The sequence below is a fragment of the Heloderma suspectum genome, chromosome 9 (assembly GCF_057233095.1).
Source record: "Heloderma suspectum isolate Gila_16-S chromosome 9, 16-S_ref, whole genome shotgun sequence".
In the NCBI taxonomy this organism is placed as follows: Eukaryota; Metazoa; Chordata; class Lepidosauria; order Squamata; family Helodermatidae; genus Heloderma; species Heloderma suspectum.
The window spans coordinates 31,905,721-31,926,161 of NC_139466.1; the positions used below are offsets into that span (position 1 = coordinate 31,905,721).

General features: G+C 43.5%; 1 protein-coding gene across 1 annotated transcript in view; it reads left to right on the plus strand.

Moving 5' to 3' along the window:
- Nucleotides 1–253: 253 nt before the first annotated feature.
- The window catches only part of CYSLTR1 (cysteinyl leukotriene receptor 1), a 31,588-nt gene continuing 11,400 nt past the window's right edge, over nt 254–20,441 (plus strand). Inside the window, exon 1 of the mRNA XM_084813346.1 lies at nt 254–598. The gene's annotated coding sequence lies outside the window, so the exon portion shown is untranslated. The remainder of the gene's footprint in view (nt 599–20,441) is intronic.

The window sequence follows — 20,441 nt, forward strand, 5'->3', positions numbered from 1 at the left end:
TTTTGTGATTTCATCATTATTATTATTAGCAGCAGCAAGTGAAGGCAAGCATGTTTGGCGGAGAAGCCCAACACACTCACTTCACTACGGACAGATTGCAACATACTGTAGAAAGGACAGTTTGGTTAAGCAATCTGTTCACAGTGGTGGAAGTGGAAAGTTATCTGCTTTTCTTTCTTTTTTTACCAATGATGACTTAGCCTAGCTCCTCCCTTGCCAAAGAAACTGGGAAGGGACTTTGGCTAGGCTTCTTACAGCTCCACGCAGCTGAGCTGAGTGCATGAGGACTTCGAATCCAGCCAGGATTCTGCCACGAGCATCACATCCCTTTGTGTCATTTTGCTGCAAAACTGGGCTCTTTCTCTTGATACTTCAGTTTAGTTTTCATCGGCCGTCTTCTCCATTAGACTGGAGACACACATTTGACATTTCCCTCTTTCTAAAAGGAGGAAGCAATTTGCCTGAAATCAAAACCATTTCTTTCAAAGCAGCAGTATTTCTAATGTGTTGATCTAGTTCTCAAAACTTCACTAGGATCATCCCTTTGCTTGAAAATGACAAGAAGCTTCTAAGTGACAACAACTCTGAGACTTTGCAGGTAGGCTGATCTGTTTAAATTCAAGCAAAGTATATTTATGTTAGCAAAGGCGTAGTATAGCTTTTTAAAGTCTTCAAAGTTGAGAATAATTTGCAGGGCTTTTGAAGGCAAAGTTTCAAATTAAATTAAATTTTAGATAGATGATAGATAGATGATAGATAGATAGATAGATAGATAGATGATAGATAGATAGATAGATAGATAGATAGATAGAAAATAATATATGTTTATTCCTATTTTGCCAATTGCATGCATGCATATCTATCTATCTATCTCTCCTCTGTGCAGTTTCTTCTTACAGCATAATCAAACCTGTGCCATCAATTCCTCCTGTCAAATATAACTGAAATTTACAACCCCGAGTGATGCAATGGGCAAAGTATACCTAAGGGTGAAATTTTTCTGATCTAAGCCAAAAAGACATGTTATGAGCTGGCTTCCTCTAAGATTGTTCTTGCTTTCATCTCTGGGTTAGCAGGGGATGAGCAGATGCATGTTACCCAATCAAGTATTAACCATCCATTCCAACTGGGAAGATAGACAGCTGAAATGCATACACATGGGTTGGGGCTCTTTATCTTGACCTCTTTGCAGAACAGAGCAGGCATCTGGGGATGTTCACTTCTGGATCGCTGAATGCCTGAAACCTACCTTGCAATGCCACTGTTCAGTAGCTTCATTAGACGTATTTTACGGCTGCTTGGTGGCCACTCTTTTGTTAAGTGGATTGCGGGTTAATAATCTAGGATGGTCGGCTGATGCTAATGTTTCAGGAACAGTCTCCTGGGACTGGGCATCTGAGTCTTTTGGGATGAAATACACAACACAGAGCTCAGAGAAACTGATTTGCCTCCACCTGCAGGGAAAGGCCGGAGAGATCAGAAACAACAGTTTGAGGGAAAGAATGGGCTGTAAGCTAGCTAGAAGTAAAGAATCTTGGGGAATAGGGTCTGTCTTTTCCTCTGAGGAGTTAATGAGGGCTAGTGCAGGGGTGGGAAGAAATAGGCTTGCGGCATCTATTTTGGTTTTCTCTAGAACCCTGAGGTCACCAACCAAAGCCTGATGCAAAACAGTAGCTCAGGTGGGCAGATGTGAGAGATGAAATGAGTAACAGTGCTTCTGAGCACCTACTCACGCCAGGATGTGTGATCAGTACCAGAAACAAGCTTGCAAATCCTTTTACACACAAATCCACCCCTGTTCTCCCCCAACTTTTCTTTTTCAACAGCTTAATTTCTGGGAGGAAAGCTTTAAAGTCACTGTTGTTAGACAATTAGGAGTCGGAAATGCTTGCTACCTAGTGCAAACCACCCAGAGGTCTACTAGAGAATCCTGATGGAACCTCTGCCAACCCCTGGGTTAGCGGATCTGTCACATCACAGAAGTGTCCCTTGGCTTCCACTTGCATATCTGTGTATAAGGCAAACATGACAAAGACACCACAACTTTCTGGTGTTCTCTCTTCCAAAGGAAACCAAACCCACTAACACTGTCCCAGAACTGCCCACCAACTGAGGACTGAGAAGTGCAATACATAATATTCTTGTCTCTCTTCATCAGTTGCACTGGTATCTACTGCATCAGGATCTAGTAATGGTGCAATAGCATATTGCTAATAATAATAATAATAGCATATAAAATAATATATAATAATAGCATATAAAGGCCATTGTTGTTGTTGTTCAGTCGTTCAGTCGCGTCTGACTCTTCGTGATCCCATGGACCATAGCACGCCAGGCCTTCCTGTCCTCCGCTCTCTCCCGGAGTGTGCTCAAGTTCATATTCATTGCATTGGTGATGCTATCTAGCCATCTCATCCTCTGCCGTCTCCTTCACCTTTTGCCTTCAATCTTTCCCAGCATCAGGGTCTTTTCCAGGGAGTTTTCTCTTCGCATTAGGTGGCCAAAATATTTGAGCTTCAGCTTCAGTATCTGTCCTTCCAATGAGCACTCAGGGTTGATTTCCTTTAGGATGGACTGATTTGACCTCCTTGCAGACCAGGGGACTCGTAAGAGTCTTCTCCAGCACCACAGTTCGAAAGCATCAATTCTTCGGCGCTCAGCCTTCCTTATAGTCCAGCTCTCACAGCCATACGTTGCTACTGGGGAAACCATAGCTTTGATTATATGAACCTTTGTCGGCAAGGTCATGTCTCTGCTTCTTACTATGCTGTCTAGGTTGGCCATAGCTTTACTCCCAAGGAGCAAGCATCTTTTAATTTCATGGCTACAGTCACCGTCTGCGGTGATCTTGGAGCCCAAGAAAATAAAATCTGTCACTGCTTCCATTTCTTCCCCTTCTATATGCCAGGAAGTGATGGGGCCAGATGCCATGACCTTAGTTTTGTTAATGTTGAGTTTCAAACCAGCTTTTGCACTCTCCACTTCCACCCTCAACAAGAGGCTCTTTAGATCCTCTTCGCTTTCTGCCATTAGGGTGGAATCGTCTGCGTATCTGAGGTTGTTGATAATTCTCCCAGCAATCTTAATTCCGACCTGTGATTCATCCAACCCGGTGTTTCTCATGATATACTCTGCATATCAGTTAAATAAGCAGGGCGACAATATGCAGCCTTGTCGTACTCCTTTCCCAATTTTGAACCAATCGGTTGTTCCATGTCCGGTTCTTACTGTTGCTTCTTGACTCTCGTACAGGTTTCTCAGGAGACAGGTAAGGTGGTCTGGTACTCCCATCTCTTTCAGAATTTGCCAGAGTTTGTTGTGATCCACACAATCAAAGGAATTAGCATAGTCAATGAAGCAGAAATAGATGTTTTTCTGGAATTATCTTGCTTTCTCCATGATCCAGCGAGTGTTGGCGATTTGCTCTCTAGTTCCTCTGCCTCTTCGAAACCCAGCTTGTACTTCCAGTAGTTCTCGGTTCACATACTGCTGAAGCCTAGCTTGTAGGATTTTGAGCATAACCTTGCTGGCATGTGAAATGAGCGCAATTGTACACTCTTTGGCATTGCCCTTCTTTGGGATTGGAATGTAAACTGACCTTTTCCAGTCTTGTGGCCACTGTTGAGTGTTCCAAATTTGTTGGCATATTGAGTGCAGCACTTTAACAGCATCATCTTTTAGGATTTTAAATTGCTCAGCTGGAATACTGTCATCTCCACTAGCTTTGTTGTTAGTAATGCTTCCTAAGGCCCACTTGATTTCACTCTCTAGCATGTCTGGCTCAAGTTCATTGACTGCACTATCATGGCTATCAGGGACATTAAGACCTTTCCTGTATAGTTCTTCTGTGTATTCTTTCCACCTCTTCTAAATCTCATCTGCTTCTGTTAGGTCCCTGCCTTCTTTATTATTAGCAGCTTTGTATGAGATGTAACAAGTGTGAGAATAACAAACCACGAAGACTTACACATGTAGACTTTTGTGGACTGTAGCCCACTTCATCAGATGAATGGAGTGGTATCGAGAGTTTCAGGCATATATACAGTGCATATGGCATGGGGGTGGTTATCAAGTGTGAGTTCAGAAAGAAATTAAATGCAGAAAGTAGCAGCAGCGGCAATCACATTATTAACAGAAGCCGTTCACAAAAAAGCTGCTGCTGATAATGCAAACAGCCTGGCGCTAGGGGTAGGATCTAACAAGGTCAGCCGATTCCCAGTGCGCATGCAGACCCTACCATTGGTGGTGGCAATGTCACGTTTCCAGGGGCAACCCCCCAAAAGTCCAGTCACAGAAGCTTCTGGGAGGGCTAAGCGGCGCCCTTTTGAGAAGCGAGCATTTCCACTCATTTCAGTGCTTGCTGCTGGAAGCACTACATGGTGGCCACCAGTGGGAGGGGGCGCATGCGCACTGCTGCTGGGGGGGCTGGCCACCCACGTGCCACCAGCAGCAGCAAGTCTGCACCACTAGTGCAAGGGATCCATTGGATCCTACCCTACAATTCCCACAGGCAGCTAGTTGGCCACTGTATGAACAGAACACTGGACTAGATGGATCCTTGTTCTGATCCAGAGTGGCTCTTCTTAGGTTCTTAAGTCAATTGACCCATGTAGCGTGATCAAAATCCTTTATCCCAATTCAAGCCTGTAGCTATAGAACTGAATCTGTTGATCTCACTCTGCAGTCTCTCGCTGTCATCTCTCTTTGAAGTTCATTTGCTCCACAATGGCTCCTTTAAGGTCAGTGTCCTGGGAAGCTGAAGTGTTCTCCTGATGTTCTCTCACAATTCCAGGACTTCAGCGTTTTGTGAACAGCTGCTATAAATTTGTAGTCTTTAAGGTGTCACAAGACACTTTTCTATTTTTGCTGCAATAGGCTAACACAGCTAAGCCTCTGAAGTTTGCTAATACATACAGAAAAGCCAAAGACCTGCTATTTTTCAATGAAAGAATTAAGAAAGCATGAAGTTTACTGGATAAGCCACCATCTCAAAGCTTAACCAATGCAGGATGCAGGATGACAGAGAACTGGAACCTCCACCTCACAAGCCAGATGCAGCCCTCTGGATTCTGGCAAGTTTCTGGTATCTCCAATCACTGATGGGAGATTACAGGGTATTTAAAGGCAATTAACCTCTAAATACCCTGCAAAGAATCAAGCTGTTGCAAAGATTTTGAGCTGTGCATTTTGCAGGCAGGAGACTGAGTATGGATTTTAAAATGGGATAATTTCCTTGTAGGGAAGGTAGAATGGAAATCGGATAAATAAACTGTGTCCTACGTTTGGGGGGTTAGTCTTGTGTCACATATGACAGACAGACAGACAGACAGACAGACAGACAGATTTGTAACATCATCTTTTTCACTTTTAAAGTTTTATGCAGAGAGAGAGAGAGAAAGAGACTGGCCCAGTTCACATGATCACAGAGAAGGAAATAAGCCATGATAACTTATATTCCTCTCCAAGTGTGCCCATCGCATGCCAGGGGAATTAGCATCATTATCCTTGGCAGTGCAGCTTGTGATGTCATGAGAAACCTTCCAGGCAACCCATCCCATTACAACAAGCCACCCTGGCTGGGTTGCACAATACAGCAAGCCATGCTGCTGGGGGTAATTATGCTAATCCCCCGGCACAGGACTGGCACATGTTGGGAGGGGAAATAAGCCACTGCGGCTTATTTCCCCTCCAAGTTCATGTGAACCTGTGTGTGTGTGTGTGTGTGTGTGTGTGAGTGTGTGAGAGAGAGAGAGAGAGAGAGAGAGAGAGAGAGAGAGAGAGAGAGAGATCTATAACAATGTTATTTTAAGAAGCTGTCTGATCAAACTGACCGGAGTGGTATGCACAGCCTGTAAGCGCCAATCAACATGTTGCCATAAACGATGGCCATCACCACCCCACGTTCAATTTGTGTAATTATTTATAATATTAATACATTAACAGCAATGCATTTATTTGTAATTTTAATACATGTACATAGTTCCCTTCAAATAAAACAAAATCTGGGTGGTTTACAACAGGTGTGGGTCGAAAGCAGATTGGCATCTACTGGTAGATCTCTGGTGATCTGCAGTTGATCAGCAAGGTTTTCTGACTCCCAATTTGTTTGATAAGAGCAACAACAAAATGACTTTCTCCTGCCCTATATTACACTGCTGACATGAAGAAAAAATGGGAGGAAAGGATAACCCATGGTGGATTTTTGCATGAAAGGACTGTGACTTCCATTTAGTGTTTTTAGTTTAGGACTAGACATTTGTCCACAAAGGTATCTTCTTCTTCTTTGGTACAATTGAGCCACACTTCATCAATGAGAGTTAATTATGCTGAACTCTGACTGGATCTTGCCCCTCTTTGCTGGTGTATAACTTTGCCCTTGGCAACACTTCCCCCCGACCACCATGATAAGTATCTCAGTTCTTTGAAATGTAGGTGAACTGCAGGGGAGAGCTGCTTGCTCTTGCTAAAGGTGGTGCAAACCAGCCAGCATCATAGTATATCAGACGGCTCTTTTATACTGTAGTGTTTAAAATGCTTTTGTTCTAATGTGTGTTATTGTCATTGTTAACTTTTCGTAAAGTTCCCTAGGAACCTGTTGAAAGGTGGGGCATAAATTAATTAAATTAATTAAAATTAATTAATTAATTAATTAATTTAATTAATTAAATACATAAATACAAGAAGACCTCTGCTGGATCAGACCAATGGTCCGTCTCATCACCATCCTGTCTCCCACAATGGCCAACCAGATGCCTTTGGGATGCCCAAAATGAGGGCTTGAAGTTATAATGGAGCGGGGGGTTCTGCCAAGAGCCACATTCCCTTGGGGGTAATCTGTCAGGGACCACATGCCAGCAGTTGGTGGTCAGAGGTCAGAGATGGGTGGGGCGGGCCAGAGCCAAAAGTGGGCAAGACCATCCCTTTTCCCTCTTTGTGCCACCCACTCTTCTTTCTCTTTCTCTCTCTCTGCCGCCACTTCTTTCTCTCTCCCCGACTCCTCTTCCTTCCCACCCAGAGGGCTGCTAGGGAATGAAAAGAGCACTCTTGCCCGGGGTCTGAGTTTGCAGGAAGCTTACAGATGGCTTTTGAACTCCCAGTATGAGCCTGCTCATACACTGCAATTATCATCTGAGACCATTCTTCAAGTGCCTCCTCCGAGGAAGGTTTGGAGGATGGCAACAAAGGAGAAGGCTTTCTTGGTGGTGGCCCCCGAATTCATGCTTTCTCTGCAGTGAGGTCTGCCTGGCAGCAACACTGTTATCTTTTTGGCACCAGGTTAAGACCTTCCTCTACTTCCAGACATTTGACATCATATGATAGGAATTTTAGCGGGCCCTGGGGTTTCTTATTTCTGATTGTTAAAACTGTTTATATTTTTGTTACGTTACTATATTGCATTTTAAGGTTTTAATCTTTATAAACTGTCCAGAGAGGCTATTGGGTGGCATAGGAATGTGATAAATGAAATGAAATTAATTAGGCTTAAGGGCCACATCAGCCCCAGAGCCATAGCTTGTCCCTGTTCCCATTCTAGTATTATGAGACAGAGAGAATGGACCATACCTCAGTGGTAGAACATCTGCTTTGCATGCAAAAGGTCCCAGGTTGAATCCCTGGCCATTCCAAATAGGGCTGGGAAAGACCTCTGTCTGAAACCTGCAGAGCCACAGTCAGTCAGTCTAGATAACCTTGAGTTAGATGGACCAGTCAGATGGTTCTGCTTTTGTGTGAGACAGCTCCCTCGGTTCTTTCTGTATGCTTTATCCATACCATGCATGAATTAGTCTCTCTCTCTCTCTCTCTCTCTCATGTCCCTTCTTTAAACTAGTTGCCTTGTAGAAAGTCAGAATATAAATAAACAAACAATAAATAAATAAATAAATAAATAGTTCTAAAAGCATTAGCTTTTCCTCATTGGGGAGGAGCTCCAACCTCTTGGACATTTTGGCTGCCATTTTCTGCACCTTTTCCAGCTTATAAACATCCTTTTTGAGATGGTGGTACCCAACCTTCCAAATGTGGCCACCACAGATCTGCATGATTGTTCCCAATTCCTTTCTACTTTCTTCAAAAATATAACACTCCTTAAGGGAGAGCCTGACTATTCCTCTTTTATTCCACAATCAATGATCAATCAGCACAAGGCTTCTAGGAGGTCAGATATAGATGCTTCCATCTCAGCATGTGGAAAAGTAAATAGATTTGTACATATAGCCAGTACTTTTCCAGCTGCACTGGCTGCCAGTCCATTTCCGGGCCCGATTCAAAGCGCTGGTGTTAATATTCAAAGCCCTTAACGGCTTGGGGCCAGGTTACCTGAAGGATCGCCTCCTCCCATATGTGCCTGCCCGGACCTTAAGATCATCTTAAGTGGCCCTTCTCCGTGAGCCCCTGCCAAAGGAAGTGAGGCGGGTGGCTACTAGGAGGAGGGCTTTTTCTGTTGTGGCACCCCGGCTCTGGAATGAGCTCCCTAGTGAGGTTCGCCTGGCGCCTACATTGTATTCCTTTCGGCGCCAGGTGAAGACCTTTTTATTTTCCCAGGCATTTTAGCATTTTAGCTTTCTAAATTTTTAGCTTTGCCGTTTTAAATCTGTATTTTAAACTCCTGCACTGCTGCTAGGTTTTATTGTGGTTGTATTGTTATATTGTGGTTTTAATGTTCTATATATTTTAAATTGTTTTATTGTGTGTTGTTTGGTTTTAATTTTTTGTGAACCATCCAGAGAGCTTCGGCTATTGGGTGGTATAGAAATGAAATTAAATAAATAAATATAGTTAAACCAACCTGGTGCCCTCCAGATGTGTTGGACTATGATACCCAGCATTCCTGACCATTGGCCATGCTGGCTGGGGCTGATGGGAGTTGAAGTTCAAAACATCTGGGGGGGGCACCCATTTGAGAAAGACTGATATAGTCAGATTTTGATGTTGTTGTAAGATTTGGCTCAATTTATTTGTTTCAGCAATAGGCCACAGCGAGAAGACTATAATTACAAAATGAAAGATTGCAATTATGTTTTTAAAAAAAAAACACACAGCTTGGTAAAACAAAATGAAGTGCACCAGCGGAAATTTAGAGGCACCAACTAAGAACATGTCATATATCTGACTTACCATCAACCACTTTTACTGTACGTCAAAATATTTCTGTTGGCCTCTGCAAGAGCCAAAGCAAATGTAGCCATGGTTCAGATGATCTCTTTATGCCTGTAGAAATTCCACTTCTCATGGCCACGCTTGTTTAACCGAGAATATCAGTCTAGCATTGATGGTCTAATAAATGGAACCATAGAACAGATAACACAGAATCTATGAGCATCTCTACACCAGCCTAAAATCCCTCTTTCTGCTTCCTTTTTAAATGTAGGATCACAACGGACTCCCTTGACACGTGCTTCCTTTCCCCCCTCCCCTTTCCCCCTCCTTCTCCCCCTTATCTGAGTCTTCCATATGTCCCATTGATTGAGCTCCTCTTCTCGCAGCTTTCTCTTTTTCACGGAGGGAACTCAAGCAGAACACAAGCGGGGTAATTTGATAGCTTATTATCTACGATCTGTTTAAAAACGGAATAAAGGTCATTTAGTGCAGGAGATGCCCTGGAGGTTCATGACATTTGCGTTCCCTTTTTTTTGCCGTGATAGGCTACGTAAATATTTACGTAGACTATCACGGCAAAAAAAAAAAACAGCGAACGCAAATGGCTGCGGCTACGGTGGCCGCCATTTGCGTTCCCCTTTTCTTTTGCCATTTTAGCCTATGTAAATATTTACGTAGCCTATTACGGCAAAAAAAAAAAAAAAGGAACACAAATGGCGCCACTACGCCATTTGCGTTCCCCTTTTTTTTTTGCTGTAATAACCTACATAAATATTTACGTAGGCTAAAATGGCAAAAAAAAGGGAATGCAAATGGCAGCCACCATAGCCGCTGCCATTTGCGTTCCCTTAGTTTTGCTGTGATAGGCTACGTAAGTATTTACGTAGCCCATCACAGCAAAACTCAGGGACGCAAATGGCATCCCTGCATTAGCTGTGATAGGCTACGTAAGTATTTATGTAGCCTATCACGTCTATATGGAAGAAGCAAATGGCAGCCGCAGACGCAGCTGCCATTCGCAAGTCAGCATGGACGGCAGCAGGTAGGTGCTCCGTTCCGGGCCCATTTTGTGGGGTGGGGGGTGGGGGGGCTTCATTCCGCCACAGATTTTGGGGGGCTGAATGCACTGGCATTCGGCCTCACCGAGATCCGTGGCTCTGACATCCCTAGTTGTAATGGAACCATAGAACAGATAACGCAGCATATATGTTGTGGCTTTTTCACCGCAGGTGTGGTATCTTCTGTTAAATGGCACATTAAGATATCCCCATACTGACACGGTGGAATGCATTTGCTGAAATCTCAGCCATCTGAGAGCTGTTCTCAACTCAAAACTGGATCGACAGGCTGAATAATGCTCTGGGTGAGGGTCAGCCCTACCATTAGGGAAAGTGGAGCAGATGCCCAAGTTGGCAGATGGTGGGGGAAGCAGTGGCCCAACCCCTTTGGCCGTTCCCCCTATGCCTTCCCAGCCATCCCCTTCTGCTGGAGGACAGAGATATTGTGTGAGCCATTCAGCTTTCCCTGTGCCCCCTAAACTAGCCTCCTGCCCTCAGGTGTGGTGAAGGACACTGCCCCATTACCAATGTTGTAGTAAGGATCAACTACCAGTCCAGCTGGCTTCTGTACATGGAATGGGAGGTGCCATCTTACCCTTCATCTCAGGCAGCAAAATGACTTGGGCCAGCCCTATTCTATTCGACAGAATGTTATCACTGACTACCTGAGCTTTGTTTTATTATTAGCCCATAAGGCCGACAATGGAATTCTATGTATATTTACAGACAAGTAAGTCCCTTTATGTTGAATGGTGCGTACTCTTATCCATTAAAGCATTTTTCTCCTGCTTAGCCAAAAAGACTCCTGGAGCAGTTTACATGCAGTCAGTAAAACAGCACAGTCCCTGTTGCAGGCTTGCAAACTGAATAGACACATCACAAAAGGAAAAGGAGATGGGGAGGGAAGGCGGGGAGAGGGGATTGTTCTTGCAGATGGGCTGCTGAAACAGCACTGCTTAGCCTCTTGTCTCCTTCTGTACAGCCTGCTGGAATGGCTGCTAGTGGTGACAACTGAAGGAGGAGAAGATTTCATGGCTCTCTTGTAAGTTTACCCCAAGCTCCCAACCTGTACACATTTTCAATACACCCAATACTGCTAGTTTCACTCTCATCTGAATGGAAATCCAAAAGGATTCCCACCCCCACCACCACCACCCCCAGTTGCCTGGTCCATAAAAGAGCATCCCCAAGAATCATGAGGTTTTGACTTGTACGATTTTACTTTGGCTTGCTCACCATGTATCCTGCACAGTTCTCATGTCCAAAGACTATCACTCTGGTGATGTCATCATTTATGCTGTTGTTACAAAACATTCTCAAAGCAGCGAACAATCTTTACAAAATTCCCGGAGGAAAACGAAAAGAAGATTTGTGCATTTGCCACAAAAGCCAGGGACAGGATTGTGACTTTCCAGTAACTGATGGGCAGAACATCATCATTCTTCAATGATACATTTTATTTATTTATTTGATTTCTATATCGCCCAATAACCAAAGCTCTCTGGATGATTCACAGCAAATTAAAACCACAAAGTACAGCATAAAACAATATAAAATATGAAAGCTTAAAACTGCAATATAAAAGTACAACCAGAATAAAAGCTAGCAGCAATGCAAAGATTTAAAATACAGATTTAAAACAGCAGAGCTAAAAGACTAGGGAGCTAAAATGCTGAGGAAAATAAAAAGAGGTTCACCTGGCACCGAAAGGAGTACAACATAGGCACCAGGCAAACCTCTCTAGGGAGCTCATTCCACAGCTGGGGTGCCACAGTAGAAAAGGACCTCTTCCTGGTAGCCACCCACCTCACTTCCTTTGGCAGGGGCTTCTGGAGAAGGACCCTTGAAAATGATATTAATAATGATGTTATTAATATAGGGTTGGATCCAGATGTAAACATACTTAGAGGAGATGCTCTTAAATCCATGGGACTTAAATCAATCATGACTAAATGTATACAATTACGTATGGTGTGGGAAAAATGGATAGGGAGACTTCCTCACCCCTGTCATAATACTAGAACTGGGGATCATCCAATACAGCTGAGTGGTAGGAGAATCAGCACAAATAAAAATACTTCTTCACACAACACATAGTTAAGTTATGCAATTCTCTGCCAGAAGATGTAGCCATGGCTAACTTGGACAACTTTAAAAGAGGATTAGACAAATTCATGGGATTGGGTCCAAGTATACAGGCAATCCATTTTATACTAATTGAGTATATTTATACATTTACATGATTTGCATAGGTGGAGGCAAACCACTTAAACCCTCCACAAGCACAATCCACAGGCCCCACTTCAGAAAGTGATAATCAGCACCACCGAATGCTTCCATGGCTCTCTACCTCTTTCTCCGAGTCTGGGTTTGGATGATCATGGGGGCGGGGGGAGAGAGAGATTATTGTTTACATAGTTAGCCATGCTACAGCACAGGTTTCTTGTCATCCGAACATGGCGCATGGCGCGGAGCAGCAGATGTGGTTTCACAGACACCCTACAACCCACAACTTGCAGCAGGGATTGCAGGGTGGGTATAAAGCTACCCCCGCCACCCCATGCACCAGGTTCAGAGAACACCCCAACCCACACTACAGCACAACATTTATGTAAACAATGGGTGCATGCATGGCACATCGGGGGGGGGGTCAGGGGGAGAAGTCAACAACCCGGTGAGGTAGGTCAGGCTGAGAGGCAGCGATGGGCACAAAGTCACCCAGTGAACTTCATGGCAGAGGAGGGACACGAACTCAGGTCTCCTAAGTCGAAATCCAACACTCTAACCGCTACACCACACTGCCTCTCTTGGGTACTGTATTCCAGTGATGAGCAAGGCTGAGGACAAAGGCAACTGGGCCAGAACCCCAGCATATTTTGGCATAAAGCTCTTTGTACCAGTAACCAAGCCTTAGGAGAGGCATTTCAACCTTTTAGAATGGAAGGGGAAACTGCACAAAAGCTGGGAAACTGCCCAGTGACTGGACATCAAGGGAAAGTGGGTGGGGCCAGAGTAAAAGGGTGTGGCCATCAGGACAGTTCTGGAGGGCAGGAGTGGGGAAAATAATACCCCTGTCTTAGCCATTCAGAAAAGATGCACTTGCCATTTAGCCAGCAATCTCCCGAACAAAAGAAAGATCTGTTGATTTGGCCAGCAAGTCTGACCATCTTCAAGCGGTCCTTCTGTCTCCATTAACCCCTGCCTGTCCAAACCCCCTATCCCAGGATGATACTTTTGTTGAAACAAGTGAAGAAAAAAGTGCTGGGCTCAGGCAAGTCTCTTTAGAATCATTAGCAATCAGGAGAGGACTATATTGTTGCCCGAGGACTGCTTCCACCCCGCTTCCTTCCCAGTCCCTTTTCCTTTTGTGTCTTGACTTCTAGACTGTAACCCCGAGGTCAGAGATTGTCTCACTATTAATTTATGTAAGCCTCTCCGGGGGGGGGGGGGGTTGGATGAAGGGCTGGATAAAAATGCTATAAATAAATAAATACATGGAAGCCACTATGTATCAATTTCCAGAAGGGCATAGTAACCTTTGACTAGAGTGTGTGTTCCAAAGGGGACAGAAACACTTCGGATAACAAGAATTTTTGCAACTCGCCGAACTTACATAATTCATGAATTTAATAGGCTCTTTAATTGGCAACTCAGTTTGGTTTGGTTTGATTCTCCAGGCTTCCCTTGTTGACCAATCCCTTCATTTCCCAACACTCCCCATCAAAACAGCTGGGACCTTTTTGACCTTCCCTTCTTTTATTTTGACAGCGCTACTAAAATTGAACCTGCACATATTGTTAGAGGTTTATTGCATTGTATTTGTTTATTTGGGCCGGCGTTCCACATGCTCCATTAATTATTTTTTTTTAAGGATTTATTTATAAAACTTCATGACAAACAGAATTCCAGATAGCCCTGTGAAGGATGTCTCGGTCAGGACTGCCCAAACAAAGCTGCAGTTCTGCTCTGCAATAGCTGCATGCTAAAATCTGAGATGAGTAATTTAATTCAAGAATTCCAAAATTAAATCTTGCCCTTAAGAGCCTTTTTCAGACTCTCTACAACAGAGGTGGAGAACCTCAGGCGCAGAGGCCATTCTGGGCCTCCAGGGGTTTTCCAGATGTTGTGCTCTGCTGAAAATTTCTCCCACATTTTTTGACCATTCTCATTGAGTTTGATAGAAGAGAAATTGCTTTTGAAAAGAAATCCAATGGTGAAGATATTTCTGAGAAATTCTCATGGGCTGAGTTTGCGTTTCTTGGGCTTACCTTGATTAGGAGGTGGCCAAGGAGGGAGCACAACTGTCCTGTTTTTCATTGTGCAATCATCTCTCTGGTAGCCCGTAGTCTCCTCAGCTTCCTACACTTCAATTAAAGCCCAGTTTAAGGCACCATGCGGTAATTCCTCCCATGGGGCTTTTTCAGATTTTTCAGGATGTGCAGGCAGCCTGGGAGGCTAGCTGTGATTAGGTGAGCTCAAAAACCACATAAACATAAGTTGTAAAACATCCTGAATGAGGCAGAACAATGGAAGCCCCTTTCATGTGGGGAGAAAACTTTCTGGAAATTGGAGGACAGATTCTGGCAGAGCACTAACTCCACCTCATTCCTGGAGCTGGACACAACACTGCCCCCACCTGCACTGCAGTGGATGCAAACTGGGGGCCAGCCTGCCAAGAAAGTTGATGCCATTGCAGCACCAAAAAAAAACCCAACCCAAAACCCCTTACCAAAAAAAAGAAAGAAGTTGTGCTACAAGCTCTACCAATGGGGAGCCCTACTGGGAAGAAACGGTTGAGAATTTCTCCTCCCCCTGGAGAAATTCGATGAAATTGTCTCTCAAATATCTCTGCCCACAAGTAAGATAGAGAATTTCAAGAGACCATTTACACACAGCTCTAGTTTTAATAGACCCTACGACTAATATTTAGTAAAGAAAAAGCACACATGAAAGGGTTAATCACGCCATTAATCACATCATTAATGTCATGTCTGATTTGGCCCAACACCTTTCTTCCCACCTATTTTGTCCTTTTTACCTTCCTACTCATCTGATTAAAAAAGAAAAGATTGGATCATTTTCAATCATTCTGCAGAAGCTCAGGTACATTATTTAATCATCAGAAGCCTCTTTTGCCGCCCATAGAGATTTCAAGCTTTTCTACATGATGCTGTTAATCGGCTGCTAATTTGCTGTATCTACGTTCGGTTTGATTGCAAAATTGAGATCTGAGCACTACATGAAGAGCATTTCCTTTCCTGCTTTTCTGCTACACAATCTCTAGGTGGCACTGTGGTATAGTGGAATATCACAAATACACAAGTGAAAAAGTGTTTTCCTTCACTTTTACAATTAAATACCACATTTTCCCTGCTCTAAAAAAAACTCAACAAAAGTGCTCATTAGACACCGAAGTGAATCTGGAGAGTCACAGTGTCTTAAGAACCCATAAAGAACCATACGTAGGGAATGGTTAGCATACGATAAATGCCTTGTGTGGAAAATGCCTCATTTAATTCGCTTCATTTCTATACCATCCAAGAGTCAAACCACTCTGGGCAGTTCACAAAAATTACTGATAAAGGTGTTGTTGCTTTTTGGGGAAACAGATCTAAGGTTTTGTTCTAATTTTAGTTTTATAATTTTATAGTTATTCTCCATTTTTATTATCCTTTGGTCTGAAAGAACATCCGCCTAATCCTAGATGTCTAGGTGATGTATATTAATATTGATTGATTTTTAAAAGGGGAGAAGTCCCTCCACACCCCACTACTACTTGAACTCAAAGTTATCCTATGATATCGATGGGCAGTAGATTATGGACAGGAGGGGGCCGTTGCCCCCATCTCCTGCTGCCTGGGTGTCCCATAGGCATCTGATAGGCCGCTCATGGGGGGCTGCATGTGGCATTGGATAAGCCTTTGTCCTGGTGTTCTTGTAAAAAAGAAAGAACAGAAAGTACTTCTTCATACAACCCATCACTGAGTTATAGAATTAGCTGCCATTAGCTGTGGTGATGGCCAGACAAATTTATGGAGGAGGAGAGTCCAGTCAATGTCTATTAGTCATTATGGTTAGAGGAACCTCCATGTTCAGAGGTGATAGCTTCAGAGTATAAAAAAACAAACACCCAGAATGCAGGACTGAATCTTAGCAAGCTCACAAAGCATCACAAGATTAACTACTAATATGAACATTATTTGTTGTTCCTCAGTTATAGGGGAAAAATCTACGTCACCCTTCATCAAATAGGCACCGGAGATGCTTACATAGATTAAAATCAAATTGTAACCATAAAGCCGAACTGCAAATAACAGTAACAAAAGAACAGTATTTAAACAAGCAGAAATGACTGCAATAGTAATACAAGAAAAAATGTTACCGCTACTACCAGGAAACGTGTTATAGTCTTATGCAACACGTCTCATAAAACTAGTTTGGCAAACCTGAATCAAAGGCATCCAAGGTTTATTTTAATCTGATGTGTGTTTTAAAGCCCTTCCGTGATTAGAACTGCATGAGGGATGAGCAGGAAGTACTCACTGGCCCCACCCACTCCTTCTCATCCCAGTCACACAGCCCCACTGCCCTCCAAGCATTGGAAGGCAAAGGTTTGCAATGGGAAGTCCATGATACTCATATGGGGTCCCTGCATGATTTAGAACCCTGTACAAGAGGGGTGTTGAACCTCTTTCAGCCGAAGGGCTAAATTCAATTTCAGAGCAGCTCTAAGGGGCTGCATACCATAGGTGGGAAGGACAAAAATATGTTAGGATTGGGCCCTGCAGAGACTGGGGAAGTGGAATCAGAGTCAGAGGATGGGGGGGGGGACCCAAGCCTCAAGGAGTTCAAGGAGACAGAGGCAGGGAAGAATCTTCCCAGACACAGGCTAATTTGTTGGATCTAAGCCCTGCCATAACTTCTCCTTCTGTGGGAACTCAGCAACTCTCAGAGGGGGAGAAGGTGAGTGTGGCAGATGCACGGATCAGACGTAGAGTCAAGAGGGAGGAGCAGTGTAGGGAAGTAAGGCTTTCTACCAGGTTAGCCCATCACAGGAGGTCTCTAGAGGAAGACCCTGCTCCCCCAGGACAGGACGGAGAAAGACTTTCAGTGTCTGTGCTGTAGGCTAGTGTCAGAATTGCCATAACTATCTCCCCTGATCTAGTGCATCCCTAAAGGGGTCTTTAGATAAGCTATTCAAGTTCTGTCAGCTTACGCACAGTTCTTCACATTGGGTTGTCAGAAGATGACCAAGTCTTGTAACCTCAATTGCAGATGGATTGACTGCTTAGCATAATGAAGCCTAATTGCATGAAGATTGACTTCTTTGTCTGACTGCACATGCGCCAGGAGGGCTCAGAACTGACAAAGGAATAGGACCAAAATACCCCAAACTCCCAAAAAAACAACCTATGTTAGCGTAAAGCTCTTACTGCGAGTAACTAAGCCTTAGGAGGGGCATTTCATTTTAGAATACAGAGGAAAACTGTGCAAAAGCGGGGAAACCACTAGACCATCAGTGGTTGGGGTAAAGGGGCTGGGGCTGGGAGAAGAGTGTGTGGCCCCAGAATCCTGAGGGCCAGATTTGGCCAATGGGCCTGAAGTCCAGTACCCCTGCTGTGCAATCTCAGCAGAAGGGTGAAGATGGACTTTAATGCTGGAATGGGGCTTTCAGGTCAGAACTTGCCAGGGTTAAACCCTGGGTTCTTTGGGGCTTTGTTTGGTTTGGTTTGTTTACACTCCCAGGACTCAGTTCTGCAGTATGAAAGTTACTAGTAAAGAACAGAGTTTCATCCAGCTAATGCGTCCACTGAGCAAGATGGCCATGTGTCCTGCTTTAGAGAGGACAGTCCTCTGTTTGAAGGGCTGTCAGAGAACAGTGCCCTATTTCAAGGTGTCTTGCATTTGAAGAGCTGAGCAGCCCAAGTCCAGTTTAAAGATCAAAGGCATTTCTACATGAGGCTTTTATCCCACACCTTTACCAAGGCTTCTGCTTCCAGATTCTTTGCGGGATTAAAATCGGCTCCTTTACACATGTTTTTTTCCCAGGGTTTTTCTCGCTCTGCCTTTCTATATGTTTCATTATACAACCACTAGATGGCACTGTGGTATAGCAGAGTTGCACAATTCTGCCATTTCTAAATAATAGCAGATTTTCCTCGTTAGGGAAAAAAACACACAATAATGGTTGCAAAGCACAGGATTGATCCTGGAGGATGACAACATCATGTAAAGTACCTGCAAACTACCATGAGTGAGCAATTGTGTATGGCCAATAAAGGCCTCACATAGAAAGGCTCTCTGAACCATAAGAATGGACAGAAATAGGGGGTTTAAAGTTGCTCATCAACGGCTAGCACTTGGACAGCAGACTGAGCAGGCACATAGATCAGCTGGTCACAGTCATCCCCATTATGGTGAGATATTTTGGGTTAAATCAAGACTTAGTCTTACTTAAAGTAGTCCCAGTGGAATCTATAGGACTTAAGTCAGTGGTTCATTAATTAGTTAGTTAATTCTTTAATTTAGTGTGTGATGTCCACTTCTGATACTGTTCTGAATGCTACAAGGGGCAACATAATTTGAGAAGTAATACATTTTGTTAAGAGTTCCTCTTCCTTTCCCCTATAATTTGAGCATCAATTTACATACAAAGTCTAAGGAGGAAAGGTTGGATGCACATCAGGTTAGTTGCCCATACTTCCCATTGAAATCAATAGAGCTTCAGCTAAATTGCTACTAACTTGTCTCATTGACAAGTGGAACCTAAGCTCAGCGAAATGTGGATCCAATCTGAATCACTGGGGGTTGGACTCGATGTAGGCCCCTTCCAACCCTACTATTCTATGATTCTAAGATTCATTCTTCCCCCACCCAGCACTACAAGCAGTCTTTTTCATCATTTGTTTCCATTTACTTCGAGGTTGCCAAACAGTCATGGAAGGGAGATTAATAGCAAGGCTGTAGATTGTCAACATGCATCAAGGCTACACATTGTTAGTTTGTTATATTTCTGTACACCCAACAGCCAATGTTCTCTGAACAGTTCACAAAACAAAACATAAAGTCAAAAAATACAATAACAATTGTGTAAAACACAATATAAAAACCTTAAGCATGAAACAGAATAAAACCAAAGAAGTAATCAAGACAAAAGCCAGTAGCCGTACCAAGATCTAAAAATGCACTAACAATTTTTAAAACTGAAGGACTAAAAAGCCTGAGAAAATCAAAAGGTCTTCCCCTGGTCCTGAAAAGACCGCAGTGTAGGAGCCAGGCAGTCCTCTCTGGGGTGGCGAGATGCCACCACTGAAAAGGCCCTCTAATTTCAAAGCTTCTGCTTTACCTATGGCTATGGATCCAACGCTTTGTATTTCTATGTAAAATTATAGTCATTCTTTTTAAATGCACATATATACGTATAAATTGGTATATGCAAATAGTATGCAAATTGTGTCCACTTTTGTCCTCCTTTTTGGTGATGAATTTCCTCTTCTATACATGGCTACCCTTCAAGGAAGTGTCTACTAACTATCATTCAGACTTCTAGGAGTAGGTGAATGTCCTTTCAAACCATAGGATATAACTTCTAGAAATGACTCATTTTTAGAAAGTAAACTCTGTTTATGTTCCAAGAAGTTGTTAATCACAATTGGAGGCACTAATCCAAATGAGGGATTTTGCAATGTGGGGAGAATCATCTTCCTCTCTCTCTCTCTCTCTCTCTCTCTTTCTCTTTAGAACACTAGCACTTGGGATTCTCCAATGAAATTGACAGACTTTTTAGAGACGAATTTAAGGCTGCACACTCTGGGCAGTGTGCAACTGTGTCATTCCGTTAGTGCAAATGACATTGGCTGGTGGTATTTATTTTCTGAACTGTTCACAAGAGAAAAATTTAACCAAAGTTACATTTATGCAAGCATGGTTGCACAAATGCTTTCTCATAACTCTTGTGTGCCATGTTGTGCAACGCACTGTGCCATTGGTTACGCAACTACTTGCACCTGTTGTGAGACCAGTTGTGCAGTACATTGTGCAACCGGTTGTGCAACTGCTTCTACAACCAGTTGGGCAAGCATAACAGGCAACTGCTTGTACAACAGAAAGACTCGGCGGAGCTCTGCTAACACTATTTGAGTTTGCAGAATGTCGCTGTTGGATACTGCCCTCTGAAATTTTGCTAAAGTGGCAGTGTGGGTGATGGTGCCTCCAAGAGTGAGGCACCATCCTAGAGTGAGCAGTCTGGAATTAATGCAGCATACTCTAGATGGTGTCATCCCCTTC